Source organism: Microtus oregoni, unplaced genomic scaffold (assembly GCF_018167655.1).
Source record: "Microtus oregoni isolate MIOR12 unplaced genomic scaffold, Mior012 000000F_ref0000247, whole genome shotgun sequence".
In the NCBI taxonomy this organism is placed as follows: Eukaryota; Metazoa; Chordata; class Mammalia; order Rodentia; family Cricetidae; genus Microtus; species Microtus oregoni.
The window spans coordinates 57,693,244-57,720,949 of record NW_024543059.1 but is presented as its reverse complement, the minus strand read 5'-3'; the positions used below and the strand labels follow the sequence as shown (position 1 = coordinate 57,720,949).

General features: G+C 39.5%; 1 protein-coding gene across 1 annotated transcript in view; it reads right to left on the bottom strand.

The window, feature by feature from the left end:
• The window catches only part of Adgrl2 (adhesion G protein-coupled receptor L2), a 614,876-nt gene that overhangs the window by 196,709 nt on the left and 390,461 nt on the right, over positions 1–27,706 (bottom strand). The window contains exon 3 of the mRNA XM_041651225.1: positions 12,323–12,364. The gene's annotated coding sequence lies outside the window, so the exon portion shown is untranslated. The remainder of the gene's footprint in view (positions 1–12,322; positions 12,365–27,706) is intronic.

Genomic DNA, 27,706 nt, shown 5'->3' with positions numbered 1-27,706 from the left:
AACTGCAGAAAGTAAAGTGGCATAGCGAAGCTAACTTTCCCAGCCAGAAACAAAATATAAGAAACTGCATTTTGAGACTGTATAAGCGTATATTCCATCCTGGTACATGTCTTCATTTCAGTTTTCAGAAAAGCTTCTCTTCCAAAAGCAGCATCCCATAGCAGCCTAATCTATCGATTAGAAACAAGTTTATGTTTGTGAGACAACGCCAGCCTTGCTTCATCCTCGTCCCCTCTCTGGCTTTTTCAGCATCTTCCTGAGGCTTTATCTGCTCGTCAGAGGTGGAAACCCGTTGACCTACAAAATGCTGTACCTTCGGTCCCACTCTGTGTTCTTCACCTTGGTGAATAATTCATTCAACAAATATACTGTGCAGCTGGTGAGTGCTAGGCTCGATAGACTCGAGGAATAAAAGATAAATAAATGCCGTCTGCCATCAAGAAGACTGGAGGGAGGAAGGAAACAAGAAAAAAAAAAGTCAAGGAAAGCAGCCGCTGATATGACATAGTCCTTAGCTTAGGTTTTCATACCTGTGAGAGAAAGGGATGATCGTCCCCTGAACAAATGAGAAAAGTAAAGTCTGAAAGGAAGGCGCATTGCCATGCCTCCCCTGAGAAATGCAAAGAGAAGTAAAATAACACCTGGTTTCAGGAATTGCCAAAACCTAGAGGATGCAGCCTGCAATTTGTTGTGAATCTGAAAGAGGGTAAACATGTTTCAATACAGAGAGTAGAATTTAAAATGCAAATCACTTCAATGAACAGGAAAAGCTCCACAGAAACCTAGAGGTTAAACTATTAAAACGATCACCATCATAATACACCCCCCACATGCCTATTCTCTCAGTCGGTTTTCTCAGGCCTTGTGAGGTAGGAGGGTAGGCATTCCGATTTCCACGCCGCTGAAGTGGGAACAACCCTCTAGGCTGTTCATAGAGAATCATACGGTGTGGATGAAATTTACCGGCCCAAGAAGGGGGTAGGGTGCTGTCTTACAGTTGGAGTGAACTGTGGTGTTGTCCCCAACGAGCTGTGTGTGAGACCTTTGGCAAGTCAATTAACCTTTTCTGGCTACAATTTTCTCATCTGTAAAAATAGAGGTTCCAGATCTTTCCTTCTCAAAGGCTCTTCAGTTGGGAGATGACGCCTCAGCACCTCGTCACAGGGCTTGGTCAGCCTCAGAGGCAACCCTCCATCCCAGTACTTCCTATTGTTTCAAGCTTGCCCTGTCAATATCAAGGCTAGAAGGAAATGTCTTGATTGCCTGGTCATATGATTTGGTCTCATACACAATTTAATTTGTAAGTGTGCATGTTCACGTTTGTATGTGGAGACCAGAGATCAATGTCAAATTTTACTTGTTTGTTGAGACAGGATCTTTCTCTGACCTCAGACTTATCAATAGTATCCTGACTCCCAGCAAGCCTCAGGACTCTATCTACCCGTCCCAGTCTCCCCAGCACTGGAAAGGAGCGCCTGGCACCATCCCTGACTCTGTTGCATGATGTGGAATTACAGTTACCTCTGTACACTGTACATTGGTTAATAAAGAAGCTGCTTTCTGCCTCTGCCTACCATTGCATAGGTTAGAAGGAGCAGACACAGGACCTCCTGCTTGTTGGCAAACACTTTACAACATAGGATAAATATTAATTGATTTTTAGACCTCTATTTTAATTATAATCAGGCCAAGCAGATTGGAAGGTTGGTGAATAGGCCTTGCTAGTTGGAAACTCTGAATCTAATGACCCGTGGCTGGAGAGACACTGGAGAAAATTCTAGGTGACTGTAAATGACAAGCCGAGACACCATAGGAATTTGGGACTGCACTGTAGAGTTTCTGGTCAGGAGACTTGGGATTCTTCTCTCCTACAGACCAAAGACTTGACAGAGCAGCAGCACATCTTGGCATTGGGGATTTCAGTCTCCAGGTATCTGCAGAAACTTGAGTTCCTTGGAAAGCAAAGCACTGACAATTTCTTGACCAGCCTTGCTGATAATTTCATTTCCCAGAAGGCAGAGTAAGCATTCAGGAGACTCTTACTCAGGACCCAATTCTGACAGAAACCAGTAGGTAAAATGGAAATGATTGGAACCTTGGGGGAAAGCAGCCATGCGGTCTCGGAGTTTGATTTAAACAGTGTTCTGCCTATGCAAACACAAATGGTTCTAATGAGCAAGAAAACGGGGAGGAAACCAAAGAAGCCAGCTTGCCACATGGGGACTCGCTGACAGGCTCTGAATCTCAAGCAGCATTTGTAAGAGGGGGAACATATGAGGAAGAGGGAGTGGATGAGGGTAGTGTGGACCTATAAGCACTCAGCAAGGCATGAGCTGGGGGCTTCTGGAAGATGCTGGACAAAAGCAAGAATGCCATCTTATGACATGGAATCAGGGAGAACAGCCACAAAGGAACAAGCGCAGATTTTGAAGTTGAGGACAGATTCATTCATGAGAGAAAAAGGAAGAAAGAAAGAAAGAAAGAAAGAAAAGAAAGAAAGAAAGAAAGGGTTTCCATTCTTCAATGCTTCTTCGCCATTGGTTCATTCTTATCTCAGCTTACAGAGGACGTAGACCCCCGCCTGGGAAGCCGTTCTCCCTGACATCTTTTGCCCTTTGACTTTTAGTCTCATCATTGCTGGTGCTGCTGTTTTACACACTGAAATGTTTTTGTTCTGCATTGGAGTGTAAGCTCCACAAGCAAAGGGACTTTGCTGTTTTCCCTGGTGCACATGTAGGGCCTTGCATGTACCAAGTACTACTCAGTAAACACGAGCGCAGTGAACAGAGTCAAGATCGCTCGGCAAGCTTTCTGAAAAGAGAAATGTATGAAAGCACCGAGAACATAGACAATGGAGAGCATTCTTGACATGAGAGCAAGTACTGAAAGTAAGTACTTCTGTGCACTAATTACCGTACTAACCCCATGACTCTTGCATTAGGACTGAGTTACTTCCCCATAAGCATTCAGCTACAGAAGTGCACAGCTAGCATGTGAACCAAGAGGGTCAGGGACAGGACTCAGCGCAGAACTTAGGCTATACCTGGCCTAGCTGCCATCATGTCTCTCTCTAAAAAAAAAAAAAAAAATTAAACAATCTTTTTTTTGTATTTTACATCCCAATCTCAGTTCCCCCTCCCCTCCTCCCGCTCTCCACACATTTCCCTCCTTCCCATCATCCACTCCTCAGAGAGGATAAAGCCTCCCACAAGGAGTCAACAAAGACTGTCACACCACCTTTAAGGCACGACCACCTCCTCTTTGTATCTAGACTGCACAAGGTCTTGATCTTTGCGAATCATTAGCAGATACCTTCTAAATGATGGGGTGGAAGCTTTCATTGTTCCCTTTATCAAATCGGGATTGTCAGGAGACATAAGAAAGAGTATTCCTTACGTTAAAAGAGAAAAAAGTCAGAGCCTCAGGATTCAGATCTATGACAGCAGTGTTGTTTAAGGGAGAATAGCTAAATTACATTTATAAACATATGAGACTTTGTGATCATTGAAAATATTACTAGAAAAAATAATTGCACTAAAAAAGAATAATCTATTTTTTATTTTATATATCGTTTCCTAGATGAGTTGGTAAACAATTTTTCTTTGTGATAGGTGGAGACGTGTAGATTTTGGCAAGGCATTTTTAGTCTTTCTAACCTCGTGAGAGAAAAGTCCAGGTTCAGGGATAGTTTGCTAGTATGTTTTTATAACTAGTCTCCTTGCTAAGGAACCAGTGTTTACCTGGAGAAGATTCCAGCGAAGTGAGGCCTTTGTCCTTCACTTCGTCTGATGTGAACATGTCTTCAGTGACGGAGATAAAGCATGAGGAGACATGCCTGTCACAATGTGAACATGTGAACATGTTGAACATGTGAACATGTGAACATGTCATCAGGGACAAAGATAAAGCATGAGGAGACATGCCTGTCACAGACAGGTTACATGAGAAAAAGGAAGGTGGTGCATTAGATTATAAAATCAGGATGTAAATGTTCTCAACAACTGAAAGATGCATAAAATTTAATAATATATAATTTGGTTAGAGTAATTGTGTGGGCCTGCCTTGGGACTAAAACACCAACTGCCTAAATTTGGTTTGAAGGCTGTGTGACTTAGCAACAATCCTCCTGGGGGCACAAAAAGGAGCCTCACCTGGCAGTGAGCCACTGGTGTGATGGTTGCAAGCAACAACAAAACAGAAGTAGTTGAGACTGTGAGATAAATTTAGAGCGTTCATAAAGTAATGGAGGGTGTCGTCGTTAGTCCAGCTCGGTTTTCTGCCGATTAGACTGCCTTGTGCAGCTCTGGGAGTAGCATTTAAAGTTACCAGTGGAAGACTGAAAACTCCAGGATCCAGGACACAGAATGATAAAGAGATGGAACTACCTGCTATGGAAAACAAACAAAACTGGAAGAGTTGGGAATTTTTAACCAGAAAAACAGTTACACTTTGTCATTTTTCTGTCAATAGTGAAATGATTTTAACCACAATTGAGGATTTACTATATTCTAGATGCTCTATTAACCATTTTGCATTAATTAATGCTAACAACAGCCATGGGGAGTGGGTTCAGAAATATTTTTATATTCAAGAATATGAAACAAGAACCAAGAGATTCCAGGTGATAAATGCTACAGAAGCTGTGGTGCATGCCTTTAATCCCAACACTCCGGAAGCAGAGGCAGGTAGATCTCTGTGAGATCAAGGCCAGCCTGACCTACAGAGAGAGTTCCAGGACAGTTTCCGAAGCTACAAAGTAACCCAGTCTTGAAAAACAAAACCAAGCAAACAAAAAATTAAATTTGAACCCACTGCCTACTCAGTTTATAAATCGCATTTGCCCCACTGCGCCTACTAATTCGTCATACGTAGGCCCCAGACATTAAGTATATACGTGTGTACTTGTGATATATGTAATGAAATTATGAGAAATAGTCAAAATAACATGCCACAAAAAAGACAGGGAATAGATATATCAAAGTTTTAACAACAGTTATACTTAGATACTGGAAAAATAGCTTTTTTTCTTGTCTATTCCTTTTAATTTCATGAATCTTTACTAAGCTTATCTTGAATTTGTAAAAATCACACCTAGATTTTTTTAATTTAAAAAACAATTACTATATCAAAGAGGAATTAACTTTATTTTAAATACTCCCCCCAAAATTGAATTAATATACTTACGTATATCAATGAAAAAGCATTATAAGACTTTTTCATCACAAAAGCCACTTGTAGTTCAAATTTTATAAAGAGTTGATTTTTTAATAATTTATTTTTGAGACAGGGCCTCATGTAATCCATGCTCACCTTATGCTTGCTATATAGACAAAGATAGCCTAGAAATTTTTACCCTCCTCTTTCACACGCAGAATGCTGGGGTTACAGGCGTATGCCACACTCCCTTTAGTAAATGCTGGGGATAGAACTGGGGCTTCATGCATCCAAGGTAAGAGGCAAATCTTGGCAACATAAATGGTGAATTCCTTTCTCAGGAGATGCCGACAAAAGTCTGGAAGCCCTGCCCCATCGGTCGATTCAGTCCACATAATAATTTATAAAGTTTAGGATGTTCAAAATATGAGCCAGGGAAAAATAAGCCAAAGAGTAATTGGTGAATATTTCATTTTGTTTGGAGACCTTTCAGACTGCAAATAGATTTAGTAAAATATCTCTCCACTGAATACAAGAGACACTCAGCAGACGGAGAGCATGGTACCGGCAATTCTTCACTCTCCAGCAGTATTAGCACAGGGTTCAGGGACAGCCAGGGGTAGACTTAGAGCCACCATCTTCATTTGCTCATCCAAGTCCCAGGGAGCTCCTCGCTACTGAGATCTGAGTGCAAATGGTCCCTCGAGAAACTGACTTTTGGGCGTGACCTTGATTCATATGCACTGTCTTTGCCTCTCTGCAGGCTCCTGCACATGGCACCCCACTTTCTTAGTTTTAAAGTGGATCACCTGATAAACATAATAATTTATGTATTGTTATGAATACTGGGCCCAGAGTCTCACAAATGCTAGGCAAACACTCAACCACAGAGCCCCACTTTAAAAAACAAAACAAAACTAGTATCTCTATTATCTTAGTCGAAAGCTCTATAGACACAGAAAGATGCCAGCTTTTTAAAAAATTTCCTAAATTATAGAACAATTAAAATACTAGGCACAAGAATGACTTAATCAACTTGACAGATAGGTATAACAAACTTTTGTTTTCAAATCTAAGGGTGGCCAACAGGATTGCCTTTGATTTTAGACAGAATGAAGTTGAGTTTATCTCTTATGATTGTATTATTTGTCTTTTCTAGAATGCTGCTCTTCTATCTTAAGTAAATACTAAGACCTATTGCTCATCTTATTAAACCAAGAATCACAGCTTTTGAATGCCTGTAATTCCAGCACTTAAAACAGAGGCAGGAGGTCAGAGTTTAAGGTCACCTTTGATGACAAATCAAGTCCCAGGCCAGCCTGGGATAAATGAGAACCTATCTTAACATCAGCCAATCAATTACTCCAAGGTTTTGATGCACAGCGTTAGTTGGGAACTGTAGACAACAGACTGCAGCTGGGTAAAGGGTGCAGAACTGATTTTTGCTGCCAGGCAGCTCATGATCCAGGAAGTTTGCTAGAAAATTATGAATGATTTTTATCAGAATGAAGAAATGCTAAGGCTTACTGGAATACTGCGGGCATGAAAAATAAAGCCTAAACTAAGGCAATCATCTCTAAAGGGGAGTAGAAGGACCGTGGGAAGGTAATACTTAGCAGGGGTTGCCATGGCCAGAAGATTGACTACTGAATGCTCCACAGATAGCGTTTGCACATGCTACAGACCAGAGTCTAAACAGTAGCCACTTATCCTTTCCTAGTTTTTAAGTTTAGAAGTTCTAAGTAAAAATGGTAGTTTTGCTGGTTCTCCAGAGGCTCCTCTCTTCCTTAGCTTTTAGGTAGCCTTTTCCCTGTGTATTCTGTCTTCTTTTTTGTGTGTCTGTCTTCAGTTCTTATCTATCTGTCTGTCTGTCTGCCTGTCTATCTATCTATTTATCTGTCTGTCTATTTATTTTTATTACTCTTGGGATTGAACTAAAGCCAATGTAGGCACACACTCTCATTTACTCTTTTTTTATTTTTTTAAAATATTTATTTATTTATTAAGCATACAATGTACTGCTGGCAAGGAAGGCACCAGGTCTCATTACAGATGGTTGTGAGCCACCATGTGGTTGCTGGGAATTGAACTCGGGACCTCTGGAAGAGCAGCCAGTGCTCTTACCCTCTGAGCCATCTCTCCAGCCCCTCATTTACTCTTCTTTTAAATATTTTTATATCTTTAAGTGCGTGAATGTTATGTATACAAGTACATGTGTGTACCCTGTGAGTGCAGTGTCCATGGAGACTATAGAGAGTATAGGATCCCCTGGAATAGGTTGTTGTGAGCCACTACATGGAAGACTGCAGCACTCAGGAAGTCCGTCTCAGGATTGGCTTTCGTTCATGTGAATGCAGCTATCAGGATCACTGCAAGTTGCAGAGAATCCATTCCGATCAGCTTCTGCAAAGGCGATTAACCACTTTGTAGATCTATGAAAACTTGAATAACTGGGATTAAGGCTCAGAATCTGCCTGCTCTTGGATCTGTCAACTAATACAGTCTCCCATTTCCTGAGTCTGCCCCATATTTCCAGATTCAACCCTTACAAAGACCAGCTATAAGTGGCTCAGGATTAACCGGCTATTTATGTATAAGAGTAGTCAGGGAGGTGTCAAATAGGAGTGAAACTCCTCCCTGGGAAGTTCCAGAAGCAGAAGTATAATAGGATTTGCTTATCCTTGAGTTTCCAAATGAAACCATACTTTACACAAACAAGTAGTTTTGAATCATCTTGATATATTTCTGCCTTAAAGCGTTCCTATAAATGGTTTCTCTGTAGAAAACAAGAATGTATGAGGAAGGCTTCTATATAACAGTACAATAGTCATCGATACAGTTTCCTGGGTTGACATTGTTGTCTCCTCCTCCTCCTCCTCCTCCTCCTCCTCCTCCTCCTCCTCCTCGTTTGTCTTCTTTTTTGAGACATTGCTACCCTGGAATCCACTATGTATCCAGGGATGACTGGTTTACCATCCTCCTCCCTCCACCACTAGCGTGCTGGGGTTACAAGCCTATAATGCCATACCCAGTTCATGGGGTGCTAGGGATCATACCTGGAGCTCTGTGCATGTTAGACAAGCACTCTACCTACAAAGTAGACACATCCTCAGCCCCACTATTTTAAGGTAATATATTAGTCTCTTGGTAATCTAATTAGTTATGTTTTTGTTTGTTGATACAGGGTTTTGCTATGAAGGCTAGTCTAAACAGAAGAAGAGTGCTTTAGTTATGTTTGTGTTTGTTAACACAGGGTTTTCTATGGAGGCATCCATTCATCTAGAACTATCCTGATTCAGTCTCCTGAACACCGGAATCTCAGGCCTCTGTGCCACTACACCCCACCCAGAGTGGACTTCCTTTTGATTCAAAAAGGCACAATGTTGGGATATATTTGAACTATGTATTTCCCCCTCCCAGCTTGGGACTATAACTTAAGGTCATGGACATTCTGGACAGACAGTATGGGCCACTGAGCTTGGTTTCCTAGGCTTTGAAGTCTTGCATTAAAACTCTTAATTAGACTTTTAATTTAAAATGTAACTTGCATTGTTGGGCAGTGATGGTGCACACTTTTAATCCCAGGACTCAGGAGCTGGACCTTCACACCTATGTGGCAGTCATGAGGCCGTGAATGAAGTTACAATCCTTGTACCCAGAGAGCTGGCGGTTTTATTCTGAGTAGCTATTGCAGAGCAGGGTCTCTTAGTGTCACAGTAGTGACCTTTCGTCAAGGTGGCTTTGTTGTCGGGACTCTACTATGCTTTTCTTTTAGCACTGTCTCTTAGGGATATTTCATGTTCCTGGATATCTATTAGCATACCCCAGTGTAATAGGCAAAGAATGCTGTGTGTATCACCAAATAGTCTCTGGGCAGGAAAAAAAAAAAAAAACATCCCAGCATTAGAACCGTCATCCTAGAGAGATTTTTGCATATATCCACTTAGATACATGTGTTTTAGATTGTTCATGAAATGACTATATTTGATAGTAAAACGCAAAACTGAAACACTGGAAATGTGCAAATGTGCAGAATATAATGGAGTATTATATAACAGTATACATGGCTATGTGGCATAGAGGATGAAAAATTAATTGTTGTGTAAAATAATTACAGATAAATATGTATTCACCTACATTTCAAAATGTGCAAAATGAGCAATGAAGTATGTTGAGGTATAAACACATAGAATAAAGATATTTTGGGAGAACAGCAAATGATAATATTGCTTTGGAAAAGCAAGAAAGAGAAAAGAGGGTGGGGTCTCCAGATAATGTCCATCTTCGATTGAAGGTGAGGATTAAGGGAATATTACTGAACGGCACAGAGAGGATGTCAGGGTGTCAGAGGTCATTATCATTCCTTGGTTGTCTGTTTCTTACCTCAACACTGGCTGGTAAATTGTGTGTGTTTCTATGGTAACAAATTACAGGGGTACACTTATCATTGTTTGTGGACATCAGTGGACAATTGTGGTGGTTTGTTCACTTGTTCTACAACTGGTTCTGTGGATGGATTCTGTGGATAGAAATCTGTCACCAGGCTAGAAAGGAGAGTTCCTTTATCTGCTGAACCATTTTGCCAACCCGCCCCTCCCTTTTAACTAATTAGTATTTTTATGTTCCAAGTACAGACGTCTTTGAGCTCTGTGAACTATATGCTGCAGCTGCTAGCAGGCTAGCAGTGCATTTGTGCAGATTTAATAGGTTGTTCCTGTATCTGAGCAACTGAAAAGTGAGTATAAACTTTTCCAGGAATTTAGGACAGAGCATGCGCAAACAACAGCCAGGTGTTCAGCCAGCCTGACTTTAAAAGCAATGGCTAACAGCTGGGCAGCGGGGCACACACTTTTAATCCCAGCACTTGGGAGGCAGAGGCAGGCAGATATCTGAGTTTGAGGCCAGGCTGGTCTACAGAACGAATTCCACGACAGCCATGGCCATGTAGAGAAACCCTAACCAAAAACCAAAACCAAAACAAAAAGCAAAAAACCAGTGACTCTTAACAGCTATCCTAGCCGACCACATTTAAAACAAGAGTTTAAAAACAAAATATGATAGTCTAATGGCAGTTATCAGTACACAGAGATAAATGTTCTAAAGAACCCATCAGTTACACTGTTTTGCTAATTGAGAAAACTACTTTTTCCTGTGACACGAACCAATGACTTGTGTGAAACCAAATCCCCAGAGATCTATAATGGAAAAGATTCGGTGAACACAATTTTAATAGAAATGGCAAGAAGTGTGTTTATTGTTGCTTTTTTTCAGACTCTCAGACCTAATCAACCAGTTGGCTGTTATTGATGCTTTCTTATATTTTTTAACTTGTGATCCTCTTGCCTCAGCCACCAAAGTGCTAGAATTATGGATGGATGCCACCATGTCCAACCAGAACTTTCCAACCCCAAAAATGTTTTCACACTTGTGCAACTTACTGCAAGACAGTGAGTTGCTAATGGTATTTCTGCTGCACTAAGGGCCTCTCAAATTCAGTAGTTATTTTTGATACTGCGTGTTCTTTTCATCTACTGCGGTAAGTAAGTTTTCACACAAGGGTTCCTGGAGCTAACGATGTACTTGCTTGATGTACTTGCTTGGTGTATAGGATGTCCTAGGCTTGATTCTCAGCTCCACACAAGAAAAATAAAATTGCAAAAATGTCCATGGTCTTTGACTCTTATTCCTTATAAAAACTTGTCATAGAATCAAGGTCTTTACACAAGATCACTCAAGTATTCTAGCAAACCTCCAAGCTGACAATGGTTTCCACATGGAAACTCTGCACAGCGGGTCGTAGGTGGAACTGGTTGTTGATGAACGCTGGTCTGCTAAGCCAGTGGACTAAACTGTTTCATCTTCTGGTACAGCCTCTCCTACTTGAGAGCATTTACTGTTACCATGAAAAAGTAAAGCACCACACTCTCACTCCCTAAGCACCAATGTGAAATCACAGGCTATGCCTGAACTCGGGGCACACATTTTTACCAGAATGAAAATGTTTTTTTTTTTAAGAATAGCTTTTATCACTTTAGATACTTTAAAGATATATTTTACCTAATTAATATTCATTTATGTTTTAGTGCCTCCTAGAGTTAGGTGGGAGATATATATGCATACATAATTTTATAAATATATATACTTAATTTTGTCATTCTAGTTAAAAGTTTTGCATAGAGAAATGCTTTTCAATTATGTGTGCATGTATTTAATACTAAACATGTTCTTCTGAATAGTTGACTATTCAAGTATGTTTTTCTTCTGTTAGAAAAATACCATGCATTTATTATAGGAAATTCAGAAAATAAAAAATGTAAAGTATTCATTGAGTTACAGTCATAACAGTTTGTGGACCCTCTGAGACATTCTCCCAACCACATATCTAGTGTAAATTCTCTGCCTACCTTTTCACACATCCCAATGTTTGACTATTTGAAAGTGATATTTTTCCTCAATGAATATTTCCTTGTTTTCATAGCTAATGCTCAAGATGCTCAGAGAAGACTTTGAAATATATAGTACCTGAGAACTGTTTCCCAGTTCTTGTTCAGTAGGATTCCTCTCTTAATTATTTCCATTGTAAGGAGGTTATGATCAAGACTATAACCAAATGATTTGCTGTGTCATAAAAACATGAAGATAATGAAGTTGCACGTTTAAATAAAATCCCGCAGTAGCTACCCTGCCTCATGAAAGTTGTGATATATGGTTTAGAAAACAAACATTTTAAAATTCACAGATGCTTCCAAGCCCTGGTCAGACATAAATTCCAATCAATTTTTCTGTAACAGTGAAAATCCTGAGGCCTCACTCACCAGCTCTTGGTATGTGTCACAGGTACATAGTCACTCTCTGCACACGGAACGCAAAACACATCTATTTCTGCCTCGGCGTATATTTTAAAATAAATCACCCCCAGGAAAGAAAATGTTGAATACACCGTGTTCAACTATGATCCAACAAAGGTGGCAACACCTTCTCTTCCTTTGAAAGAGGCCTCATAGTATTTGGTGAGAACTTTGAAATGCTCAAGGGATTTAAAGGTGACAGAGTTAACACCTGGTTCCCTGGAGTTAGTGGGCAAAGGTCCACCTTCTTCGTGACTGTGCACTTTTTCTTGCTTGCTTTTGCTTGGGAGTTTCAAATGTAGGAAGAGTTCTTTACTTACCATTCTGGGAAAGATGAAATGCATCATCGTATCGTAAACAGCCTGGAAAGCAAAGAAAATATTATTATTTATGATACCTTCACTTATGGAGGCCCTGACTGTCAAGTGACTGCGTCAGCCACCAATCAGCAGGAAAGGCAGCTACAGGGCCGAGCATTCAGGGGTGACTCATGGACAGGCCTGCCTGGGATTGAGTGGTTATGATGATAAGCAGTCTCAGATGCATAATGCAGCACTTTATTTTCTCAAAATAAATGCTATAGGGATAAGAGTAAATAGTCAATATATATTTTTTCACTCTGCCATTTCACTCAATTGAGTTAATATAGAAGTGACAGGGATATTTAAAATTCTTTAAGGGAAAACGTGGGATACATCCCAGTTTTCTGAAATCAACATAATGACCATTGTTTCTGCTTAACCATAAATGAAATTTCTAACTGGAATTTTTCTACCTGCAAATTAAAATGTAGAAACTGAGAAATGAAGATTGAAGTCCCATGTTCTTTTTCAATTGCTTGCTGCTTCCTATTGATTAACAATAAGGTCCTCAGTATATCACAGGATAAAAATTAGAGCAAATCTGCATTCTGTAAAGCTCCCCCAAACACACAGAGCCCCTGAAGCACTGGAGATCAAATTCAGGGTCTTGCATGCCTGGCTAGTGCTTTACCCGTGAGTTCTGTTTCCAGCCACACATGTTGGGTCTCAAATTCACTATGTTCTTTAAAGTTTCTAAAACACATTTAATTTTATTTTTACTTTTGCATTTAATACGAAATAATTGTTTTTTTATTAATAGATATAAACATATCAGAATATGAGAAAACATGCTGTGCCACATCCTGATGAGATTAGTAAATTTTCTGTTTCTTATCGTTTTTAAGTATTATAAGCATATTTTAAGGAAAATATATCGAGTTTCTACCTTTTGAAATTGCACAGTGGCTAAGGGGAATGGAAGTAATAACAGAAGAATAAAGGGAATTTGTTAAAATATGTAAGATACCAATATTTCAGATCCTAAAATGTTTATCTAGAGAAGCAGTTTTTATATCAAAACTATTCTCAATGTTGATTTAAGAAGATTATTCCTTATAATATAATCTCTTTGTAAATAAAAAACTAAAGTTTCAAATATAGATTCTAATGTTTATAGTTTTAAAGGACACTTGGCTAGAAAGTAAAATTATATTTGATAGGTGTCTGTCTTATTTGTATTTTCACATATAAATATCTTTTTCTTTATTGTAAACATTGTATTCGAATGTTTTTAGATTTTTAGAACCCTTGCTTCCTTAATTATTATTTTACATTCTATAGTTCACAAGACATCTATTTCTATTAGATATCTGTTTTTAATAAACATTTGGATTCTGTCATAACTCACAAAATTTCACAATAAAAATACTTTTAAAAAAAATCTTATAATTTGTATCCAATCATTAGTGTTCATAACCCAGTTCAAAATTTATATTTATTGGGTTGTTAACTGACAACTTTTCACATCCCCAAAACCTATACTTAGAAAGGCGTTACTGCATTGTATGTGTTTCTTATTCACACAGGATTATTAATAGAAATTCTTGAAATCACTACTCATGTTTACATTTCTAAACTGCTATTTTTAAAGGATTTTTAGGCATTAGCTCCTGAAGAGGGCAGCACGCTCTAGACATCATTGAATACTCAGCTCGGATGTCACAGCTTTCGGTGTCTTTCACTGTTTTTGTTTTTAAGAACTAGAAGGGAGGAACAGGTTCTGTTTCATAGATATCTGCTTCCATGATACAGTGAACCAGAAGAAATTCTAAGCAGTTGCCCACCAAGGTCAAAATTGCATTTGATTATTCCAAAAGAACATTCAAATTAGCTACCCACAGCAATGTGTTTTGAGAAGGGACAACAAAAAGCTAGCAAGGAGAATTTGCGTTTGGAATATGTTTTATCTTCATGCTGTGGGTACCGTCTCCTATTGGCAAAGCGTTCACTGTCAAGCCTACTGAAGGGTTAGATTTAATTATCTCACTTCTTGCACATTTCATCTCAATTGCTATGGCAACATTCACTTGCCTCAGCAGCAACGCACACTTTAATCAGATGCTTCCTTCCCATTTCTCTATGAGCCTAAAATGTATAGTCAAATTTACAACCAAGTCCTGATGAATCTGATAACAGGGCTTACAGTTTAACGGGAGTCTTGCCTTCACCCACACATACGAATATCCCCAGGTTTAAAGCTGTACGATGTGATGTTTGAACTTTCCCACTCAGTTCATTTATTTTTATTTTATTTGACTATCACCGACCCTTTTTATTCTTTCCTTTTACTACTCTGTTATCTCTAGCCAGTCACCACTCAGGAGACAGAGAGGATGTTCAAAGGCCAACCGAAGAGCCTGTTGGACTATTTGCCTCTCTATTGGAACACAACTTGGATTGCCCTGTCACAAAACCCTCCTTTATTTCTTGAGTACAGGCAAGAGAAGGAAGACAGTACAAACTAATACAGGATGCAAAGTGCAGACTATCAGATTCCAATAGATGGCTAAGCATGAAGAAGCCGCAGGCATGTTCCAGGGGGTGTGATGGCTTTTATAAGAAGGAACAGCACAATCTGCTAAACTGTGTGCTTCACTTGGGCGACTCTGTAACCGTCAACTTTGTCATGCAAGTCAGCCTCACTTTAAAGAGGACTAGAAAAACTTTGGCCCATGGGTAATTATGACCACTATTCAGAAGGTCTTTAGTTTAATTCGATATTGTATAATAGTTATTAACACACAATTTATTTTACTTTGTATTTAAGAAGCAAAGTGATCTAAGACCGTCCCAGAAATTGTAGAGGCTGCCCCCCCTTTGGATTTAGATAAAAAGCATTTTGCCTTAAAGTTATGATAGTACCCCACTAAAATGTTTTATTTCAGTGACCAGCAGTCATATTTTAGCAAACTTTTTAAATTATCACTTAGGTGTGGTTAGTAAAACTTCCATTAGTGGATGCAGCCAAAAAGATGCTTGCTGTAGCCCCAACCTGAAGTCTAAACATCAGTTTCTAGATGGCATCTTATGTATTACAGATGACTAAAGCAGGCAAAACTTGAGCATAAAAGACCATTTTAAAAACTGTCCTTATGTACTTTTAGCTTTACTTGAGCTCCATATTAGCAGGTTATCAAAATATCATTATTTTGTTAAATTCTCATTAATGATAAAGTTGAGAAGCTAAATATCCCCAGGAGAAGCTTAATTAAAACGAGAAACCCATAGGTTGAGATAGTGCAGATGCTGGCTTCAGATATTTGTGGGACTTCTTATGTAGGACACATAGAGTGTCCGCAAACTGCAAACTGCCAAAAGCCGTAGAAGGAACAACCTGAAACAAGGCGCATTGCTTAAATAATACCCTAAGCCACAAAGCACTAAGTTCCCTGTCCAGGTAGTTTCCAGAACTATTCGCATGTGAAGTCTATTTTCTCTTGCTTGAATTCTGGGAGAACATTGTAGGAAACATGTTAGAGCCACTCCAGGCATTAAGGTCAGGAGATATGACGAGCCACTTCTTACTGGATTTTTCTTTATGTCTTTATAGAAGCCTAGCAAGGCTGCTCAAATAGCACACTGTACAGCACCCAGAAAATCCTGGTCTGGACAAACAGGGAATGAGAAAAACAAAGTTCTTAGAGGAGAGTTCTTGAAAGCCCCCAAGGAGACATGTAAATTGGTCCTAAGTGGCTTCCCTTCTAGAGCCTTTGGAGTCGCCAAGGGGATGCAGAGAGGTGAGGACTGAGTTTCCCTTTCGGTCTGGGCTTTTCCAGCTGGAGGGCTGTCACACGTGGCCTCCCGACTATGCCTCCATTAGACTTCCTCTCTGGATGAAAGGAAGATTTTTGGCACTATTCTCAAACTCTACATTCACTTAAGAAACAATAATTGCTCAATTAAGAGAAGCAGGAGCTTTTCTTCTCTGTCCAAAGAAATTTAAAGATGAAGAGGAAATTATGCATCTCATGGGAATGCTCATCTTCTGCGTGATGGCTGACTAAGATAAAGGGAAGTTGTACTAATTTAGAGATTATAAATATAAAGAAGTTGCTGATTCTTGACTCAAAATAACGTTTACTTTTCATGTAACATTAGACCTGTAAAGTTCCAGCTTACATTAGTCGTGAGTAGTATTCTCATTAAGTTTTGAAGTTTCCTAGGGTGGCTCATCCTCACATCCCATTGATGGAAGAAACTCCCAAAAGGTGTAAAATGGAACCTTAATGCACTCCAGTGTTGTGCTGGAGTGGGTGATCTCTGAAGAATGCTGTCCACCAGATGTATGCCATGTCACCTACAGACCTTATCTTGTAACTGCCAAAAAGTTAACTTTTATTTTCACTACAAACAACAACAAAAAACCCAGAGTCTTGTATTCTTATTAATTATTTTACCTCCTTTATCCTTCCTCATCCATTCTCATCAAACAATTGCATTAGCGTGTGTTGGCGAAATTTCTCCTGCTGAGATGTTGTTACCAAATGGCCATGAAACTTGTCTCCAAAAGGCTCACCCGTAAAAGCTTTTACAAGCCAACCCATTTGGTTGGCTGTGATCCAGTAGTCTCTGCTGAACACAAACATCAGCTACAGAGAAGCAAAAGCTTCCATGGCACCCTGGAGGAACTTTTTGATCCCAAAATGTCACTCCAATCTCACGAATATTTCCTTGTGTCACGAAGACCGGGAGAAAAGGACTGCATCTGTGTAATGCTTTTTCCTCCTGTTTATACACCAGACTGTCTTCAATTAACAAATATTTATTTGATGCCTATCATGTCTTAACATTACAGCACCAGAAAAGGACAGACAGGAGCCTTTTTTTTTTCAATGGTGCTGTTTGTTACTTGAATGAAGAATGATGTATTGCTGGCATATTGTAAAACTGAAGACAATCCAGGAGACAGCATTAACATAAAAATGAAAACACACTGTCTTTTGTTTTTTTTTCCCTGTTTCGTACCACAAAATCTTTTCATATAATTCAACCATGTTACCTCATTGAAGTAGTTTCAACAGCAAAAGATAAGCACATATTCTGTGGCATAGTCAAATGTGGCCCCCTCCCACCTCCCATGTGGACCTCTTGCCTGTAGAATGTTAAGGCATCAAGATTCTGTCAGTGAGCTCACTGAACATAGGAGAAGCCTGGATTTTCAATGTGCACCATGCAGCAGTGCTGATAATAATAAACATTTAGAAAGTGTTCATTCAATGCATAATGAATGAGTAGTTACTAAAATGAATGCAATGGTATGGCCCAAATCCAAGGAGTGTTTAGCAAGAACAGTGTCATTTGAAATGATCTTAATTTCATGAAGTTATGGGGCTTTTCACTGGCAGGAGAGATTTGAATAGTGGGTGGGAAGGAGGCAGAATTAAGAGCATCAGCAGATTGCTTAGGATACCTCCAAATTAGTGAAAAGATGTAATTCTGCAGATGGAGGATTGAACTCAAAACCTTGGGCATGCTCTGTGGTGTCTCTACCACTGAGTTATGCCTCCTACTCGGTCTCTCGTTGATGAGGCCACAGTTTGTGGTTTTGTGTGGTTCGGATTAAAGAGTATTGTTGGAAACCATTTCTTAAAACTAATTTTAATTTGCTACCCTCCCCACCTAGTTAAAACGAAGACTCTAATTTAGTAGGTTTGCTTTGCAAATGTGATTACCCACTTTTAGCAAGTTCCCAGGTGGTGCTAGCACCAGCACCCCACTTGGGGTAGGGGTGCTATGGAAATGCTAAAGGCAGGCCACATTTGAAGGTCGTGAAAATGACCCTGCCTTGCTGAGCACTCAAGGCAGGTTGAACACTGCACTCCCAGGAGATAAGTCTGCTAACCTCTGAGAAGCTGGCTGAGGGAGAGGGGGGTGAGTCCAGGAGACCCAGCTGAGAGGCGGTCTCTGCTTCTGCTGCAGTTTCCACAGCCTTGAGACCCAACTCCTGCTGATGGACTGGCTTGTATACACCGTCAGTTCCAAAGCAGGCTCATGACTGAGTGACTGTGGGCCTAGTGACTTTGAAAACAAGTGAAGTTTAGGAGAAAGCAGAAGGAGTCCATAAATGCTTTTCCCTTCCTCTCTACCTGGAAAAATGCATCCTTTCCTAAAAACCCTGAGATTTTCGCTCTTCTGTTTCTGTCCTATGGAGCTGTAATTACGTCCTCCTATGCATCTCGCAAATTCTGAAACTACTATATCTTAACGATGACAATAATAGCAATTAGCAAGATGGTGCAACTTGTGTTTTGAATGCTCATTAGTACTGTGAGGCAAATTGCTAAAGAAATTTTTATAATTAAATCTGTGTACCAATACTGTGAAAAATTGTCTTCGTTTATACAGATGAGTATAAAAGTGAAGGAATGCTCATGTGTGTGAGTTTTGTTCCTGGTATATACTAAGTAAATATATTTATCAGAAAAAAATGATCAGATATACTCTATCACATCGCTGGTTCCTCTTGCAGTTTTTGCTTGACTTTTTTTTCTTTTTTGCTTTGTTTCTTATCTCCAACAATTATAACTAAGACTAGCAATTAGTGTTTCCTGTGCCTTGGGTACCACTGTAAGCAATTTGAATGTATTGTTCATTTAATGCTCATAATAATTCATTTACTTAAGGTGTTATTATTATATATGAGGAAAATGAGGTGTAAAGAGGCTAAATAATATGTCTAAGTTTCTGTATCTATAGCAGGAGAGATAGGACTCATTAAACTATTACTGATGATCATCCAACCTCTCTTTAAAAATGTAGACTTCTTGGTACTTTTTAAAATAAACAACTTCAAATCACAGTGAAAACTGGTATAGTGTTCCACCTTGCTCCATGAGTTCACATGTTCTGATCTGGGCTGTGTTTGTCCCACAGCCAAGCCAAAGCATTGCTACCACTGACTGTAGCTTTATCATAGAATCCTCCTTCCTGGCTTGTGTATGCTACAATTCACTTAAAATGTTTACATAGCCAGGGAACCTCTTATTTATCAGGTCCTGTGCTATTCTTCATTCTATGGGATGATAGTTGATGTCACACTGTGCTGTTCAGACTGGCCTTCAGTTCTAGGCTCAAGCAATTTTCTTTCTAAAGCTCCCTGACTGCTGGGATTATAGGCATGAGCTATTTCACTGGGTATGAATTTAAAGAGTATGAATTGTTTTTGTAAGATGCTTTTTGTTTGGGGTTGTCTTTAATTTTTATTTTACATTTATTTATGCATAATCTGCTGTGGCATGCATATCATAAAGTTTATGTCGACTTCAGAAGAAAGCTGGATGGAATCAATTCTTGTCTTCTGCCGTGGGAGTATCAGGGCTCAAACTCAGGACACCAGGCTCGGTGGCAAGCTCCCCTACCAGCTTACTCCTCTCATCAACCCTTGTTTTTAGGTTCTCTTGCTTTCTCATCAAAATTCAGTTCATCTAGATTTGGTGTGAATTTGTGACAGCGATTCATTGCTCTATATCCTATCAGGTGACACATTACTTGTGATATTAACATTTATCCTGTGACTAAAGCATTAACTGTAGAATGACTCCTTTCTCGTTTTATAGGTATCTTCCGAGCAGTACATGAAGTTGTATTTATTTATCAAAGCAGGAGCACACGGATGTTTATTCCGTTTAGTGAGTTGTAATCTGCTATGGCAGAACATTCCAATCTTCCTTGAATGAGAAGCCACCCCAGGAAGCTGTAATCACATAACTGATGATAGAGAGGCAGAGAGATTAGGATTCCAGAGTTCAACTCTTCATTTGGGGACTTATTGACAGAGTGTAGGGGACAGCAAGATCAGGTGGCCCTTGACATTTGAGTCACAAGAAAGAGCATGTATACTGTTTAGGACAAACTTGATTTCATTTAAGTCATAACATACCCGGTTTATCTAAAATTAAACGTCCCATTAGAGTCAGGTCGAGTTCTAGCACCAGAGAGCAGCTGTAAAGGTCCCCATGAAAACCTAATAATAGCCTCATCTACTTGCCATTCACCAGGATACCACGTGAAATAAAACTGACTAGGGTTACCCTGGGGTAGTCATGGTGGATCTCCTTCAGGCTGGGTGCAATTGGGTCAAGCTGAATCTGTATATCTCTATTGTTATCACACATTGGTATCTTCAAATCATCTCAGATATGGTCACAGTAATTATTTTTAATCTGATTTTTTTTCTTCAACATGTTTCTGGCACTGCAAGAATATCTGTGCTTTTACATAACAAGATATTCCAGGCTAGGGTTTTTCTTTTTGGTTTTTTAGAAAGTTTTTCTCTGTGTAGCCCTGGCTGTCTTGGAACTTACTCTGTAGAACAGGTTGTCCTCAGACTCACAGAGATCTGCCTCCTCTTCCTCCTGAATGCTAGAATTAAATTAAAGGTGTGCCTCACTTCCTTCTGGCGTATTTTATTTTTCATGCTACACCCTAGTGTCAGCTCTTTTTCCAAGGAGTCTCCATGGTTTTCTGTTAACAGTGGTGAGAAACCGAGATGGGGGAAGAAAGAGCACCCAGTGCACAAGGGGAGTTCTCTTTGGACCCAGAAATAAGGGACACATGATGGAAAAATCCATCCATCGATCCACATATTCAGATCTATATTTATTTCTTATGTATTATGAACCATCAAGACTTCCATTTCCAAACCAGTCTTATGGGGCCTACGTGGCCTCTAATTTCATTGCCATTACTACTTTCTCTGACAATGGGAGTCTGTCTTCCATTATGCTTAATGTAGTTCCTTATGTGGCCAATCACCTTGAGGTGGGGCAACTTAGCTTTTTGTTACCGAACACTCCCACACCCACCACAATGGTCCCGTCACTCTATCAGAAGTTAAGAGCCCCTCAGATCTGGATCCTATCCCATACCACCAATGGATGCCTACCTTCCTACTTTCCCACCTCAACTACCTACAGATGCCTATCTTATTTCCCCATCCCCATCTCATGAGTTAAAACTGACTTTTTCAGGACAGAAAAAGACGAACAGAAGGAAGGGGAAAAGAGAAGAACAAAGAATAAGACATATGCTGAAAACCACATCTCCGCAATGTGAATTCTAAAGTTATAACAAATTATTATGTATAATTGAAAATGTTCTGTTTTCAATATGAGAAACTAAAAACAAAATAACTCTCCTTTAGCTAGACCTCACATATTTGACTGATATTTATTGTGTGCCTACTCCGTGGTAGTATAATAAATTTTGGTAAAAACCCAACTAACTGCAGTTATCAATTAATCAATATATTTTACTTACTGACTTTTCAGGGAAATTGGCCAATTATAAGAAACCACATTGAGTCTGACGATTTATTCAAAATAAGGTCACTTCTGAAGTCAGCATGGATTTTGCTGTAATTCTTGTGACATATATTATTCTACGCAGTGAGAAATCATAGAATTATGAAGCTCAGAAAGAATATTAACTCAATCACAATTAGAGCATTATGGGCTGACTGTGGACATCTTAGAGTCTTTACAACACACACCGGGCTTTATACTATTAAGATAAAACATTTTATCTTCCAAATACGAGATTCTAGCTTATTCATTTAATGAATACAAAACACTTATGTATTTCAAACGTTAATCAAGAAAGCTAAATTCTAGCTGGGCATGGTGGGTTGTACCTATAATCCAAGCGCTTGGGGGCAGAAGCATAAGGACCAAGAGTTCAAGGTCAGTCTCGACTACAATTGAGTTTAGAGCAGTTTGGGTTGCCTGGGACACTGTCTTAAGACAAATCGTGAGGTTACTGTCTGGTAACAGGGAAAGACAACACACACACAACACATGGATTTCTATGAAGTCAAAAATGATTAAAAAAACGAGGCTGTAGAAATGGCTCGGTGGTTAGGAACACGTGAATGCGTTTGGCTGCCAGTTCCTATGTTTGGTGGCTCACAGCTGCCTGCAACTTAAGATTCCAGGGTTTTGATGCAGCTGTACTGACACATAATATCACCACGTGAACACACATATGCACATCATTAAAAATAAATTTTAGAAATTACTAAAGCAATGCTGTAGAGGTGGCTCAGTGATTAAGAGCACTGGCTATGCTTTTAGACATCCTGAGTTCAAGTCCCAGCAATCCCATGGTGGTTCACAACCATCTATAGTAGGATCTATAGATGCCCTCTTCTGGCATGCAGGTATGCATGCAGATAGAGTACTCATACACAAAGAAATCAGCAAATCTTTCTAAAATGAATAATTCTAAGAGAAGATGAAGAAGGACAAGGAAATAGAGCGTGAAGAAGTGAAGGAGATTTGCTTTAGAAAGGTGGTTAGTTCGATTTGGTTTTCTTGTAATCATTACTCCCACAATAGTTTTCTACTAAAAAAAATGAATAAATGATTCTATTTGTCTGTTGCACTCCTTTAATATACTTGGGTCGGTTCTGTAGCAAACTACCAGCTGTCAGAACCGTATTAGGGGCTAGAGAGATGTCTTATCACTAGAGAACTTACTTTTCTATCAGAGGGCTGGAGTTCGAATCACAGTACCCATATTAGATAGCTCACAAGCAACTATAATTCCAGCTACAAAGGAGCTGACAACACACAGACATACATACACACATCACATGCCCACAAGCACACATACATTCCATAAATAAAATAAATCTTTTAAAAATGCCATGCAAAGACAGGGCAGTGAGCAATCAAAATGGAAAACGGAAGAAAGAAGAATGGAAAAAAAACAGCCTTGGGCAAATAGTGTATATAGATTTACCAAATTTTTGGAGGGTTTTTCAAGACAGAGCTTCTCTGTAGTTTTGGAGCCCGCCCTGGAACTCGTTCTGTAGACCAAGCTGGCCTTGAATTTATAGCCTCTGCCTCCCGAGTGCTGGGATTAGAGGTGTGCACCCGACCAGCTACAAATTCAAAAAGAAAGTTTTTTGTTTTTTTTTTTAAATTTTCGAGACAGCGTTTCTCCGTAGTTTTTTGGTTCCTGTCCTGGAACTAGCTCTTGTAGACCAGGCTGGTCTCGAACTCACAGAGATCCGCCTGCCTCTGCCTCCTGAGTGCTGGGATTAAAGGTGTGCACCACCATCGCCCGGCTTCAAAAAGGAAGTTTTTATACTGCAATTTTTTTTTTAACATAAAATTTCTTTATTATTTTTAAAGAAGCATTTTGGGATAGTTGAATTCTAAATGGAACGGCATGTTGGGAGCTCATCTACCTTGGAACAAGATAGACAAACAAAGGCAAAATGAGATGAAGAGGAGAGAAACCTACCCACTCCTAGGCTATTCCTCATTTACCCAAGTCTCACTCATTGACATGCTATCTTGTTTTCATAATTTAAGTTGTCGATTTGATTCAGGAAGATTTCTGCTGTTCTTAAATAAAAGCCGCATTTCCTCTGAGCCTAATAGTTGTCTGTCAGGCCCAATGATAGCACCATGAATTTAAGGAATTGCTATTACTACTCAGTAAGTAAGAAAGTGGACGTGGCTGAACTCCAGAATGGCTGGGGAACTAGGAGTCATTCTTTGTTCCCTGTATAAAAATAAATTCATCAAATACAGAATTTTGAGACAGGGCTTGGGCTTCTCCTAATTTGATATGACACTTTGAGATTTAATTTTCTTTTTGGTAAAGTGTGACCATCTGCCTCTGTCTAAAGACACCATTCAAGCTCTTTTGAGTTTCTAGATGTACACACTTTCTTAATCGCTTCTCTTACTTCCCACCCACACGTACATACACCCAGCCATGTACATAAAATATTGAAAGAAAAACTACTTTTTAGCCAAACAGGCTGCTGCTTATTATTACAATTTCTTTCACAGATAATAATACCACACTGTCTCTTTTGGATCCTGTCACAGCTTCAGTAATTCCTCAAAGTGATGAAACCTCAGAAAAAAAGAGAGAAGAAATGGGTGCCATGTTTTTTCCTTTCTTCTGTCTTTTCTAAATAGTTTGCACAAAAAGCAGTCGTGTCTTTTGGTTTTTTTTATTGTTTTGTTTGCTTTGGTTTTTTGATATAGAGTTTCTCTGTGTGTCTTGACTGTCCTGGAACCCACTTCCATAGACCAAGCTAATTGCAGCCCACTTGCCTCTACCTCCAGAGTGCTGGAACTAAAGGTGTGCATCACTACTGCCTGGCCACTCTCACATTTTAGCAAATTAAAGGGTTTTTGTTTGTTTGTTTGTTTGTTTGTTCAAAGATAGAATTTTATAGAAAAAAAATCATGGGACTTCTACATTTTTTCATAAATTTAATTTTTTCTTGTGTATTTGTGTGTATGTACGTAAAAGTGCATTTGTGTGTGTGTGTGTGTGTGTGTGTGTGTGTGTGTGTGTGTGTGTGTGTGAAAGAGAGAGAAAGAGAGAAAGAGATGCTGGAGACTGAGCTCAGTCTTGTACATGCCAAGCAAGCACTGTATCACTGAGTTACACCCCTAGCACTACACTTTTACTTCTTGAATAAATGATCAAGTCAGATTTTGAACTGGAATACTAATTTTTCACAGAAAAGAGTAGCGAGAATACTATTGCAGCATTTAAATTACGAGGAAAATTTATGCACTAGTGCTGTTTGGTTAATTACAAACCTTTGAACTTTAACTTTAAACAGTACGCTAATTTACAGAAAAATGCCTTTCACAACTTACATACTATCTTTCTATGTTCATTTTCAAGGGCTCCTTATAGAATATATATTAAACAGTTTTGAGAGACTTATTTCTCTAGTTCATTGCCTTTGAAATATTTGGTACCCTGCACCTTTAATAGGAATACATTGTTCTTTTACCATATGCCAATTCAGCATAATCACAAACCACATATATTTGCAAAAATACATATCCAGGGGTAAGAAACTTAAACACATTATTTTAGAAATCAGGACCAAGGGTTGGGAAGATGACTGAGTCAGTAAAGTGCCTGTCACACAGCATGAGGACCTGAACTGGAATCCTCTGGACCTCTGCAAGAGCCAGCAGGATGGTTGTATCTGTAACCAAGGAGCTGAGGGAGAGGAGACAGGAGATCCCTAGGGCTTGTGGCCAGCCAATCTGGCCAACTGGTGAGCTATGGACTTAGTTCAAAACTGTCTCAAAACTAAAGTAGAAAGCTACTGAGCAAGACAGCTGACATCAATCCCTGGGCTCCATATACACATTTGCTGGCATTCACACATGCGTACCCTCAAACACATGCTCACACACACAGTACATACAAGAACATTTAAAGCTATAAAAATCAAAACAAATATATTTCCACAAATAATGATTACATACATGCAATTGAGCTGTCATTTTATTTAAATCTATACACCCAAAAGTTACATTGTAGGGCTGGAGATGTGGCTCCAGGGTAGAATGTTTACCTAGCAAGTGCAAAACACCATGTTTGATTCTAGCCCTGAAAAAAAGAATTAAAGCTACCTTTTATTTACTTTTTTTAAAGACAGCCGTACCTGGGTCTACTAAAAGAACTCTGCTTCCATGTTTACTATGCTGTGAAATCTCTCTGCACTGATGAGTCTTGGAAGCCATTCTTTTTGCCTCAAGTCATTTTTGAAGTAAGCAAAGTCACGTCAAGAGTATCTCTTCAGACCACACATAGTAAACTAGCCAACCATATGACCTCCTGGAGGTGGTGGTACAGAAAACCAGTACAGTGAACCCCCCCCCCCCCCATCCCCAGGCTGAGCTCTGGTGTGCAAACAGAAGCAGCTCAGCTTTCACAGCAGAGCAAGACACTGGCTGAGGTGGTGGTGGTTGCCAAGCTGCCTCCTCCCCCACCCCACATAAATCCATGAAGAGAGTTTGTGGATTGGGCTCTACATTTATACCTTAAGAAAGAAACATGATCTCTTTCAGGGCATCACAGTGAGGACGAGATGAACGTGCACTGGAGGATGACACCGGCTGCCAGGGTACCCCATGCTGAGCTCTGCGCTGAGTGTTCCTCGTGGCTGTGGCAGACAGACTGGAGCGCAGGAATTTACCATTTCTCTAAGCGACAACTCTCAGTTCTGCTATGCTTTAACCAGCAATACTGACTCTTCCCCTCTGTAAGTAAAAAAACTTAGCAACCTGGCTGAAGGAGAACACTTTCTTTTTTCATCTTATGTTTGAGCACAGATGTTGGTGCTAAAGAAAGAATAATATCTTTCCAAGTGCTTACTTCTTCAGAGACAGATATTAAGAAAGATAATATCTCTAAGTAGGGGCTGGAGATGTGGCTCACAGAGGCACATACTCTTCACAGAACAGAATTCAGTTCTCAGCACCTAGGTCAGGTGGCTCACAACCTGTAACTCTACTTTTATGGGATCTGATGCCCTCTTCTGGTCACTACTGGTCCCTACACACACACACACACACACACACACACACACACAAGTTCAAAAATAAAATAAAAAAATAATCTAAAATACTTCCACTTGTACTTTTTTAGTTTTGTTGTGATATCAAAGTTAGCTTTTCTTGTTTATAATTACCAAGACAGACGGCTTTAGAACTTGTTATCAGCTGCAATGACTTCCATTCTGAAGTGGCGGGTTGATTTGCAGTCACCCGTATTTGTTTTGTTTTGTTTTTCTGCTCACTTTGGCCTAGATGATGAAGACCCTGGAGTTCCTTGGTTGTTTGGAGTTCCTCAAATAATTGGAGTTCCTCAAATTATTTCCTGCTTTGGAGCAAACTAGGTACAAGGGCCACTGAGGATAAAATCTGAAAGACCTAAGATATATGATAACTCTTAGGGACTTTATAAATGTATCATTCAGATATAATTGCATGTGGTTTGATTTGAACTGGAACCAGAGACCGATTAGAAGAGGACAGCTGGATACAGAGCAACCTAAGTAGCGACATCTGCTTGTTCTGTTCTGCTCTCGTCTGTTCTCGGCAGTATCTCAGGCCCTCTCTGGTCGTCGGCTGCCTCCCAGTTGCTGTGTTAAGGTTTTTTTTTGTTTGATAGATATCTTGTGAGTTAGGTGCATTGAGATATGTTCACTTGGAGCCTGTTTGGTGCCCTGCAGTAAGGGAAGAGAGAAGATCTCCAGCCCTGGAGTAGAGTCACCAAACATGACATGCTACATACACTGAATTTACAATGAAGCACCCTATTACCAGTGCTTATGTCTTGCATTCTTGCATACACATTTCACATGCAATAATACTATTTTTAAATAAAAAATAACACCCACAGCAGTAGCATTTTATGTTAATTTTCTCCTAGACACACAAGGTATAATGTTTACACAGCTTGGCTCAGGAGTTACCGTCTGTTCAAAATCAGACCCCACCTGTGTTTGAAACTGCTTCAACTTTGAGTAAGTCATCTCATTCTACTTAGCATGTGTGTGTTTAT